Source organism: Peromyscus leucopus, chromosome 11 (genome assembly GCF_004664715.2).
Source record: "Peromyscus leucopus breed LL Stock chromosome 11, UCI_PerLeu_2.1, whole genome shotgun sequence".
Taxonomy (NCBI): domain Eukaryota; kingdom Metazoa; phylum Chordata; class Mammalia; order Rodentia; family Cricetidae; genus Peromyscus; species Peromyscus leucopus.
This window is the reverse complement of record NC_051072.1, coordinates 386,597-397,582: the sequence shown is the minus strand read 5'-3', so window position 1 is coordinate 397,582 and position 10,986 is coordinate 386,597. Positions and strand designations below refer to the sequence as shown.

The following is a 10,986-nucleotide window of genomic DNA, read 5'->3' as shown; positions in this document are numbered from 1 at the left end:
TTTTTCCTTTGGTCCCCTTATCTGTCCCAGCTGTCACAGCTCATGCCATATTCTGGCAGGGTGGGGGAGTGCACTTGGTGGCTAGGCAGCCTGAGTCACAGCTTGATGTACCTGTGAGTAGAAACCCTTTAGTTCTGAGTTAAAGATAGATCTCAAACTAGAGATAAGACTTTGGAAAGGGGAAGGTTAAGCATAATTAGCACATCCACCAGGACTTCTGGAAAGGGAAACATCTCCATCAACTGCAGTTCTCCGTGGAAAGGCAGGTGGAGTGGGCCGGAATGAGCATTTCATCCTGTGGTGTGGATTCAGGGTCTCTAGGCCTGGGCCTATTGTGTTCCATGTGGAACACACATTAAGCGCTTCTGCATTTGCGGGGTTCCAGTTGCTGTGGTAGATCTGATCGTGTGTTAGAAATGTTTCTTTGGATCTGGGCTCACAGGTTTGGGCTAGTATAGAAGCTTAAAAATCACCATAACACCACAAGCATGGAAAGATCATGTATGAGAGAAGCTTGAGCAGACCCTTACCATCAAATAGTTTGGAACAACCCAGAAGAAGAAAACTTTCTCATTCAATTAAATGTATAATCCCTGTTACTCTTCCTTTGGATTAATGATGTATAAATATTTGCAGGTTGCCCTCCCAACCCAAACTGATGGGATGTGACAGTATACATTTTACCACTATAGTAAGAGTCATTCATTGTGTTCCTTCCTGGTCAATGTCAGAGAAAGTCTGCCAGTGATACCACTGGGTGGCTAGTCTGTAATTTAGACACGATAAAACTTTAGCAGGAATTTCCCATTGGAATTGTGTGTTGTCTCCTTAATAAAATAATTATTTAAAATGTGGTTGGAGTTACAACCTGTAAGCCAGGCTAGTGGGGAGTTTGGAAAAGATACCTTTGTTGGGGAATATTATTTTAAGGGGTGCTATTTTTGTTTTGTTGTATTTGTTTAACTCTGTGAGGCTGTGTTACTGTGCCTGTCTAAAACACCTGATGGTCTAATAGAGAACTGATCGGCCAATAGTAAGGCATGGAAAAGGATTGGCAGGGCTGACGGGCAGAGAGAATATACAGAAGGAAAAATCTGCGAGGAGGGATGAGAGAGAACTAACCTGGGAAGGAGGACATCAGGGGCCAGCCACCCAGCTACATAACCAGCAATGGAGTAAGAGTAAGGTTTACAGAAGAGAATGGGAAAAGCCCAGAGGCAAAAGGGAGATGGAATAATTTAAGGAAAGCTGGCTAGAAACTAAGCCAGGGGGGGGGACGCAATAGCTGGAGCAGGAGGCGGATTCTGTGAGTCGAGAGCCTGGCTACAAGTAGCTCAAAAGCCAAAGCTATGCAGAGAAACCCTGTCTCGAAAAACCAAAAGAAGAAAAAAAAAAGAAACTAAGCCAAGCTAAGACTCGGCACTCATAATTAATAATAAACCTGTATGTGATTTATTTTGCAACTGGGTTGTGCGCGCCCCCCCCCCCCAAAGACTAAAAAACAAACAACAACATACCCTAGAGGCTGACTTTATTGTACCCTTGCTTCAGTTATAAACTGGTTTTCCATTCACAGGAGATATAATAGCAAATTTATTTGATGGTATGACAACTTACAACTTGGAGTACTTCAATGGTTATTTTTTAAAGCGTCTCGACAAAACAATAGAGGCTGCTCTAAAGGAAATGTTGTTTTCCAGTTTCTTGTTTACATGCAATGGGTATTGACAGAGGCAATGAGCTGGCACATTTTTAAACAAAACTTGAGTAGGACTTTTGATCTGAGACCCAAAGCAGCAATCCAGCAAATAATATTGAGCATGTCTTGTATAACTTTGCACAGGTAAGTTCATTTAGTGGTCTCAAAGCTGTAATCTGGACACTGGGGTAAAGGAGACAGAGATGTTAGTGAACTGCTGTTCATCACATTGTCTTCCAAGTGTTAGATGAGTCTAATCTCAGGTCCCCAGGGTCCAGAGGCCCTTCTGTGTGCCAGGCACAGTTCTGAAAGATAACAAGATGACAGTAAATAAGACAGGCTGTATCTCTGGGACTCACTCTATGCCAAGGATGAGAGAAAAGGAACACAGTTAAAAATAGTACTTTTGTGATAAAAGAACATTGCATTTAATTTGTGACTAGGAATGCTTACACTGATTAACTGTGTTGTCCAAAAACAAAGCCATTATTTGCATCTGATAATTGAGTTAATTAAAATCTCCTTTCAAGGCATATACTAAGGAAGAAGACCTGTTTCATTTTCTCCTCAGAATTCCCATTTGCTACATAAATTTAGCCCTGAGTTCCAATGCCAAAACTAATTTAATTCATTTGCTCAATTACTAATTAAGAAGAAAGAACTTAATGTATTAGCTATCTGCTGCTTTGGGATAATGACCAGCTGAACTGATGGATTTCTGTATAATGATCTATTGCTATGGTGACTAGCTGCCCAGTGAGCGGAAAAATGTATTTCATTTTTATTGCACTAATAATGCACAGCTGGTAGCAGATGTGAATACCAAGGTTCTTTTTCCTTTGCAGTAATTGGGTCCATGGGACAAACACTAAATATGCCTCTTGGATATATTAGTGGGACATCAAATACAGACTCCTCCAATAATTCCAATTCAACCTAATGCAGTTTGCAAAAAGCATCTTAGCCATGGAGATCAGTATAGTCAGTGTTCACATAGAATCTCTATCCCTTGTCAAAGATAATCATCATCACTGGAGCTGGTTACTGTTTTATGCAGGTATAATTTCTGCCTCATACCTGCACATAAAAACAAATGTTTCCTTTAGTTGTGAGGAAAGTAAAAGAAGAAATTAAAAGAAGGCAGTGACATATATATATGAAGAATTTTTAAAAATTCCTATCGTGTGAGGAGTGTGTTGGTGCATGCTTGCCTCTGTGAGTGTGGTTGTGTATATGTATGCATGCGGGAGGTGCTTAGAGGAAATGTTCTTTATTGGTTCTGTCTTTGGGAAGTGCCTTTTGACTTCTGTAACTGATAAATGTATGAACATGACTACTCCATGGAATGGCTAAGGGGAAGGTTTTTATTGTAGATATGAGAGAGAGAACAGGAAGAGTCCAGAGCAGAGAGAGAAGTAGACTGAATATGGCCAGCAGACTGTACCTTGCCATGAAGAAAGAGGAAGAAGAGAGAGAGAGAGAGAGAGAGAGAGAGAGAGAGAGAAGAATGAGGAGGAAGAGGAGGAGGAGGAGGAGGATGAGACCCACACAAAGAGAGGCCAAAGCATGGTGATAGGGAGTTTAGGGGAGAGAAGGTGACAGAAAAGCTAGGATGTGGACTTGGAAATATGTAACAAGTACTTGTGATACTGAGGGAGCCTGGAGGCCAGCATGAACTTTGACATGTTACTAGACACCACAGGTAACCATTTGTCCCTCTGCCAGTGATAAGGGAAATGACTCCTTTTGGTAGAGGGAACCAGCTTACTAATTTGACCTGTTGGGCGTAGGAGTTGGGGAATTTACACAGAACAACCTTTTCCATTTTGTCCCATTGGTTTTTCAGTATATGTTGCTTTAAGTGACACTTGAATTAGTCCCTGCAGAATTGTACTCCTATCCCTTTCATCGAAATTAAAATGGTATTCCATATGTGCCATTCTAGGACTGTGATTTATGGGAGCACACATCAGTCTTACTTGTTTTATTTTTCTGAAATACAATTTCCTAATCTGTAGACTGGAAATACACACACATCTCACACACACACACACACACACACACACACACACACACACACTTATGTGCATATATATCATCCTGAGTTGCTGACTTGATCAAATTTAGTATGGATATTAATATGTACTAATACAACAAGCGAAGCTTAAACTGTTAACCAGAATGTTAAATGATACTTTATGTGAGCTATGAGTAGTTTTCTTTCACATTATAGCAAACATTCTGGACTTTGATAATTTTTAAAAACATCTCAAGAGTGATTTTTCTTCACAATGCTTTTGCACAATATTCAAGATGAGAGATAAATTACAAACATACAACGTCACAACATATGTCTGAAATGCAGTCGCCAGTTGAAGTTTTCTGAAGTGTGAAGTAGAAATTATGAAAACTGCCCTATCTGCACCAGCCTTGTTGACAAAACTGTCAGAGCAGATGCTGTGGCTCTGGCAAAGCCTTCTCCTTTCCCTGGGAAGCTTAGTTCCCCATAAACATCAGCTTCTCTTAAAGTTCTTTACCTCAGAAGTGCTAAAGCAGTTTAAAAGATTTTATACACCTAAGAACCTTATTTTTTTTCCTACATACTTTGATTGAAGAACTGAATACCACCTTTTCCGAATGAAAAATTGAAATGACTAAGATAATGTCATCTTGTTCTGATTCCATTTTGTGTTTGCTTAGACAGTGTGTGTGTGGTGTGTACTCATGCACAAATGTTAACAAGAAAGGAGGACTTATGATCTAGAATTTCAAAGTAATTGTGGATTGATGGTGTGTATTAGCATGATCCTGTATTTCAATATGCCATCATTTAATTATTTAATATCACAAATCATATATGCTGACCTATATCAGCTCTTAAGTTTATTAAAGTAGTCGCACATCAATCTGACTGTACAGCACAGCCTTTTATATGTTTCAAATTCTTGCTCATCATGAGATAAATTGATCAAGTTTTAAGCTCAACACTTTATAGCTGTGGCATCTGAATCAGCGCCCGCAAACAACTTTTACTGAATACCAGCATGACAGAGTTTCAGTGCCTAGACGCTTGAGAGGCCAGGGTCCCAGAAACTCAACAGCCACCAAAGCTACCCCATGCCAGAGGCTTTGGGCTTCTGGCCCCGTGAATTCGAAGAATAAAGCTCGTGGACCACAGAAGGTATGTTTTTAGAAGCACTTTGTTATAGGATGCTTGAGAAAGAAGGCCCAGCCCCTGTACAGCAGGAGGGGACCCAGGGAGGGGGCTCCCTCCCATTGGGCTTCGGAGTTAATATGGCTATCCTGACTGGAGGAAGGGACGCGGTAGAAATGAACTCTGTGGGTCGAAAGAAAGGTTTACCAGGAAACTACCAGGCTATCTTGGGGGTGAGGGGACGGCAGAAAAGCAAGCGGATTTTGTGTGATAGGCGGATGGGGTCTCAGAGCTGATACAGTCTATGGGTAGTTGACTTTTAGAAGAGAATTATGGGGTGTAGTGGTTTTCCTGGTAAACGAAAACCAGCCCTACTGAGATTCCCTAGGAATGCTGAGTTTCGGTTTCTGTTTATTCAGATTCCTTCTGTTTTGGACGTTGTCGCCAACACTGCCGTTTGGTGGGTTGGATTTGGACCTAACCAAGGCTGTACTAGGCTCCTGCTGTGGAGAGCAGCGCTAAAGTGGAGTCTGAGCTCGACTCAGAGCCTAGAGGGACAGTTTTCAATGGAGAGGAGCCAGAGGAGGATAGGAGAGAACGTCAGGTCTTGGCACGACCTGTAAGATGCACTATGTCCCTAGTTGGTGCTGAGTTAGTGAGTTCTTTCCCTGACCAAGCCCTCGGGGTTCATTAACACAGAGACTGCAGAGATTCATCTCCCTCAGAGACTAGAAGGTTGATTGGGCCCATCTTTCCGGAATATTTGCATCTCAAAGGTGTGTAACCATAGTTAGGTTTGTAACAAGGGCAGTCTGTGGAGTAGAGGCTCTGAAACAGGTTTGCATCTCAAGGGGGCAGAGAAAGCTTCAGCTGCATTACCCTCTCCTTCTCACCCCTCCCCTAAAAACTACCTTCTAAAACTTTCGTACTTAAATTGCTAAGTATGTATTGAATCTGCCACTTCTGTAGGCGTTCACAAGTATACACTAAGTTGTTTCTGGAAACACATAAATTTAAGAGCAGTGAGTAGTGCTAGCTGCTCTGCTGTGTCAGCCAAGAAGGGAATCTTAAGAATGAAGGGGGCAGGAAATCACAGCATATACGCAATCCACAGGTAGAGAGTTAAAGGAACCACACGGTCATTTCAGCTCTGTACTTAATAGACAAGTTGTTGCGGCGTCTCAATCCACTGGGAGAAATCAGAGACTTCGACGCAATTCCAATGCAAATCCAATGAATGTTTTCTTACTGCTAGCAGAAGGCAGGCAGCCTTAGCCCCTATCCAGCATGCCATGCGGAAGGGGAATTAAGGTGAGGTTTTAGGGCAGACATCAGAAAGGCGTGCATTACAACTATCCATGGAATCCCAGCTCCACTGGGTATTTTTTTTTTTTTTTTTTTTCTGAACTGAGGGAAATGAATCTTTTACATCCCTGGTTGGTGGTCCAGATGTTATTTGATGCTCCCTAGATTACTTCTGATAGTTACTAGATAACATTGCTCATTAATTACTTCTTGTAGTTACTAGATAGCATTGTTCATTATGTTATTCTTCAAATATGTGTTCCTTTTGGTATGTGTAAGATGCAGTGAAGCACCACCATACATGGCATTGTCTGTCCTTACTCTAGGCTTTGTTGGCACTTGCTTGAATTTTACTTTGGCTTTGAATGGTAAGAAGACCTTTGCAATTCCATCTGCAGGACCCTGCAAGCTTGAACTTATATTGACTGGTTAAGAATTTAACTGAGCTGTAAAAATGTGTATTGCAAGCACAAGGTCTGGATTTGATCCCCAGCACCAAAGTTAAGTAATAAAGAGTAAAGACTGCTTAAGCCAAAAAATAGGACTTTTGCATTGTATTTCTAAAGAAGGATAGTTGTAGAAGAACAAAGGGAAATAGGTATTCTACAGCATCCTACAAGTCTAATCTGTTCTTAGTACATGAATTTTTAAATTTAATTACCCCAGCTGGTCACTGGGCGTCCTTCACAAAATTTTACTATATTCAGCTATCTATTTCATATCAAAGACAGCAAACTGGAGGATTACTCTTCTCTTTTTTCTTCCATTTCTCATTAGAATTTTAGTTGAAATCCATTTTCCACGGGAGCTGGGTAGCACGTGGAAAGAATACTGAGCAGAGGATACAGTGGAAAGTGTTTAGAAGTGTGTCCAGAGATCAAAATGCATGATGAGAGTCTGAAGATCAAAATTTAACAATTGTTGGGTAATTATTGGAATATTTCCAAAGTTCTCTACCTATGTCTGTGTGTCCAGTAACATGTGATGAGCCTTTTCTCACTTTCTTGTGCTTTTGAATTGGGCACTTATGTGTGGATGACTTTTGAAGATTGCCTGTTCACTTATGAGTGAACCAGATGCCTACTGTTGTGATTAAAATGCCAAGTCACACTTGTGAGATGCTAGCTCATACCTAGAGAAAAACTACTGATGGACATATCTTTATCTTTTCAATGTTCTTTTTCTCTGTTTACTTTTCTCATTTCATTTTCTCTTTCTAACATTTTAAGTAGGAAAATTTACATTACTAACATGAGGCCTTTTTTTCTTTTTAATATAATATATTGCCTCAGTCTGCGCTGCTGTAACAACATATCTGAGGCTGGAACTTATGAATGTAGGCACTCATTTCTTCCAGTCTGGGAAGATGGTCATCAAGATAGCAGCAGACTTTGTGTCTGGTGTGAGCTGCCCTCTGCTTCCAAGATGATAACCTGTTTCTATGTGTCTTCACATGGCAGAATAAAACAAGGAGCAAAAGATTCAGTGTGGGTATTTGTGGAAAGTAGGAACCCAGCCTTTCAAAATGTAATTGTATTTACTCTGCCTAACTGTTTAAGGTTAGGACAGTTGTCTGCCATCATCTGCCAGGGTAACAGATGATGCGGCTCCGGGATTATATTTGGGGACCCAAGGGAAGCACTGAACATTTAGACCAATGGGCTTTTCAAGGCAAAACTACATCCCACTATCTTGCTTAGCAGCTGCAGGGGAGGTTTGCACAAGTAAGCAGTTTAACAGAAGCTCAGGTAAGCAACCTGGAACATCTTGACCTCAGATTCCTAGAATAGAGTTGGGTCATTTTCCATGGGATTCCTCACCAAGAAGATCAAATTCTAGTCAAACCTAAAATGGCCTCAGCAAGAATACAAGATGGGGGAATCTCTGTACTGCCTTGCCCTGTCACAACACTATACTAGGATCTGGATTTTCCGAACTATTGTTACCATTCTTAGCTGATGTCCTCCTCTATAGCTGCTCCACTTCTAATAACTTTTCCTGTCTGCAGGTCAAGTCCACAGGAGGATAATCACGTTGAGATGATACTAACTCAGGATTCAGATCTAAGTAGGCTATCATTTTATTGATTACTCAGGAAAAAAAAAAAAACCTGTGGTTTATCGTTGTCACTACTAGTCAACAATGAGGTTCTACTCAAAGGATAAGAGAGACATGTAGAAAGGTGATGGGCACCTACATTAAATTCCCTAACATAGCCATCTCCATGACTACTGTGCCTTCCTCTGCCCAGGGCTTACTGCCTTCTGAGTGAGTGACTCACATCTCATTGGGAACAGTTAGTCTGCAAAGGACACAATGTCTGAGCAGCTGGCGCACTCCAGGATGTTGTACAGTTAGTGGGATGATTTAATTATATAATCACAGCCTCAAATGTGGTAACTATAGGCAGCGTTATCCTAGGAAAAGAACTCACTTGCTTCCCTTGCGTCTCTTGTTTTATTATGTCATGATGAAATTAAACGGTTCCTCGGAAAGTGATCTTGAGACTCCCACACCTTCATTAAGTTTGTCCTATTCAAGGTTTATATATCCCTGGGATGTCTTTAGGTTACAGGAAGTAGTAATTATTGTTATTTAACTTCTTAATGATGTTCTCTTTCTCTTGGGAGCTCGGAAGCTTCCTGTCCTTAAGCAGCTCAGTTAATGGAGTTTGCCTTTGGAGATTAACATTATTGTAAGGAAGGGTTCGATCACCTTGGCAGCAGTTACCTGCCAGCTTTCACATTAAGGATGGTAATGCAGAGCTCTTGGAAGAAGCCAGGATTTGTGAGAGGCATTCAAGCAGTCTGCACAAAGCTGCCTGAGCTCCTTCCCTCCCAGCTGCCTGTCGCCTTGCATGCCCATCAAACCTTCCCTTTCCTTCCTTAGTTACTTGACGAAGGTCTCTAGAGTTGGACAAGGACACAGGTGAATTAGGTCCAACTTTATCTTCTTTTCACTTTGCCTTTTTGCAGTTCTTCCTGTCCCTGAGATTTCCGCTGACCTCTGCCCCTGTGGTTTCTGCTGACCTCTCTGTCTGACCTCCCTAAAACCCTGAGGTCTCCGCTGATCTCCCTGTCCCTGAGGTTTCCACTGATCTCTGTCCCTGAGGTTTCTGCTGACCTCTGTGGATTGTATTCCTTGCCTGAAGGGTTATCCTTACCACTGCATGAAGCATTAGACTGTGTATAAGTAATGACGGATTGAGAGATGGCAGGTTAGGTGAGGGTGAATTGGTAAATAGCTCGTTTTCATATAGAAAAAAAATAACCACAGTAATGATGGCCAGGACCATCCTGAAGCTCAGGCTCTGTCTCTGTCTCTGTGTCTCTCTCCCTCTCCTGTTTCTTTCTTCCCCCTTTCTCCTTTTTCTCTACCTCACTGTTCTCCTCCTCTGTCCCTTTATCTTCAGTCTCCATCCCCATGTGAGCAGACATTGGATGAGCTAGAAGTCAAATGAGAAAAAACGAAACAAGACACTGGCTTCCAGCCACATGCTGAGGCACAGTGACCTAAAGTGGCTCAGGAGACAGGAGCAGCACAGCTAGAAACAGGCTCCGATGCCACCTCCCGCTGCCTCCTCCTATTGTCCCCTTTTGCTCTGCACAAGTCCCTTGCCACAATCAATCTGATTTTGATCACACACATGTCTAACTATGGATAGGCATTAGATGGTAAAAAGAGGATGCTTCCTAAAAGTTAAGTTTGAGGATGCAATTTGCTTCATTGCACATGTACCTGAAACCAGTCTAAACTGGATTGGCTCTCCTCCCCTCATACCTGGATATGCTGGAAATATGTCTGAATATGTCCAAGTTTGATGGTCATCAGGGAAAGGAAAACATAATTCATTGTTTGGAGTGTAGGGGCTTCTGCTCCATGCAATTGGGGACACTAGGTTGTTAAAAGGTTGCTAGGTGCATTGCTCAGAGTGGCGTGTGCATGCACAGCACACAATTAAAGTAACTGGACACCTTGCATTTGTCCAGCCACTTGAGGGTGCTATCTGAATTTTCTCCCAGAAAATTTAGGTCACTTCTAAGTAAGCATCTCTTCATCTCCAAGCCAAAGGGAAACTGTCCATCTCTTCATGCCAAAGCCCAGAAGCCAGCCTCCCCAGGCCCGTCCACCATATCTCCAATAGTGACTGATCAATCATTTTGTGCCGTAATGTTGATATGGCTCAGGAGTGAAAAGATCAAAATAAATTGTATTGGTAGAGCTGAAAAGACAGCTCAGCAACTATGAGCGTGTACTGCTCTATTGAGGACTCTACTTTAATTCCATGGACTCACGACTGCCTGTAACTTCAGTTCCATGAGATCCGACACCCTCTTCTGACTCTGTGGGTACTGTACTCATATGCACAAACCCACACAGAGACACACTTATATATACAAGTTTTGGTAATTAAAATATCAAGCCATGTGTGGTGGCTCACACCTTTAATCCCAGCACTTGGGAGGCAGAAGCAGGCAGATGTCTTGAGTTCAAGGCCAGCCTGATCTACAGAGTGAGATCCAGGACAACCAGAGCTACAGAGAAACCTTGTCTCAAGAAAAAAAAAAATGTAAATAAACAAATAAATAATTAAGTAGATTGCACTGAATAATTGTATTAATATCAGCATCAGCAGATGTCACAGCATTCCAGGGATTAGGACTGCCTGTCTTTAAGTGTTCTAAACACCCTGAGGTCACTTCTGGTTTGTAAATGGCCAGTGACACTCATCTGCCTTTGTGACCATTTTGGATATTCCTTTCTATTTACTCTGTCTATAGATAATTATTAAATTGAACTTGCCAAGATCTTGGCCAGCAGCACGGGG

At 41.8% G+C, this 10,986-nt stretch overlaps 1 long non-coding RNA gene across 2 annotated transcripts in view; it reads right to left on the bottom strand.

Annotated features, from left to right (window-relative positions):
- Positions 1-1,444: 1,444 nt before the first annotated feature.
- LOC119088706 overlaps positions 1,445-10,986 on the bottom strand; it is a 30,202-nt gene continuing 20,660 nt past the window's right edge. For both annotated transcript variants that reach the window (XR_005092400.1, XR_005092399.1), the window contains exon 3: positions 1,445-2,004. This is a non-coding gene — a long non-coding RNA (uncharacterized LOC119088706). The remainder of the gene's footprint in view (positions 2,005-10,986) is intronic.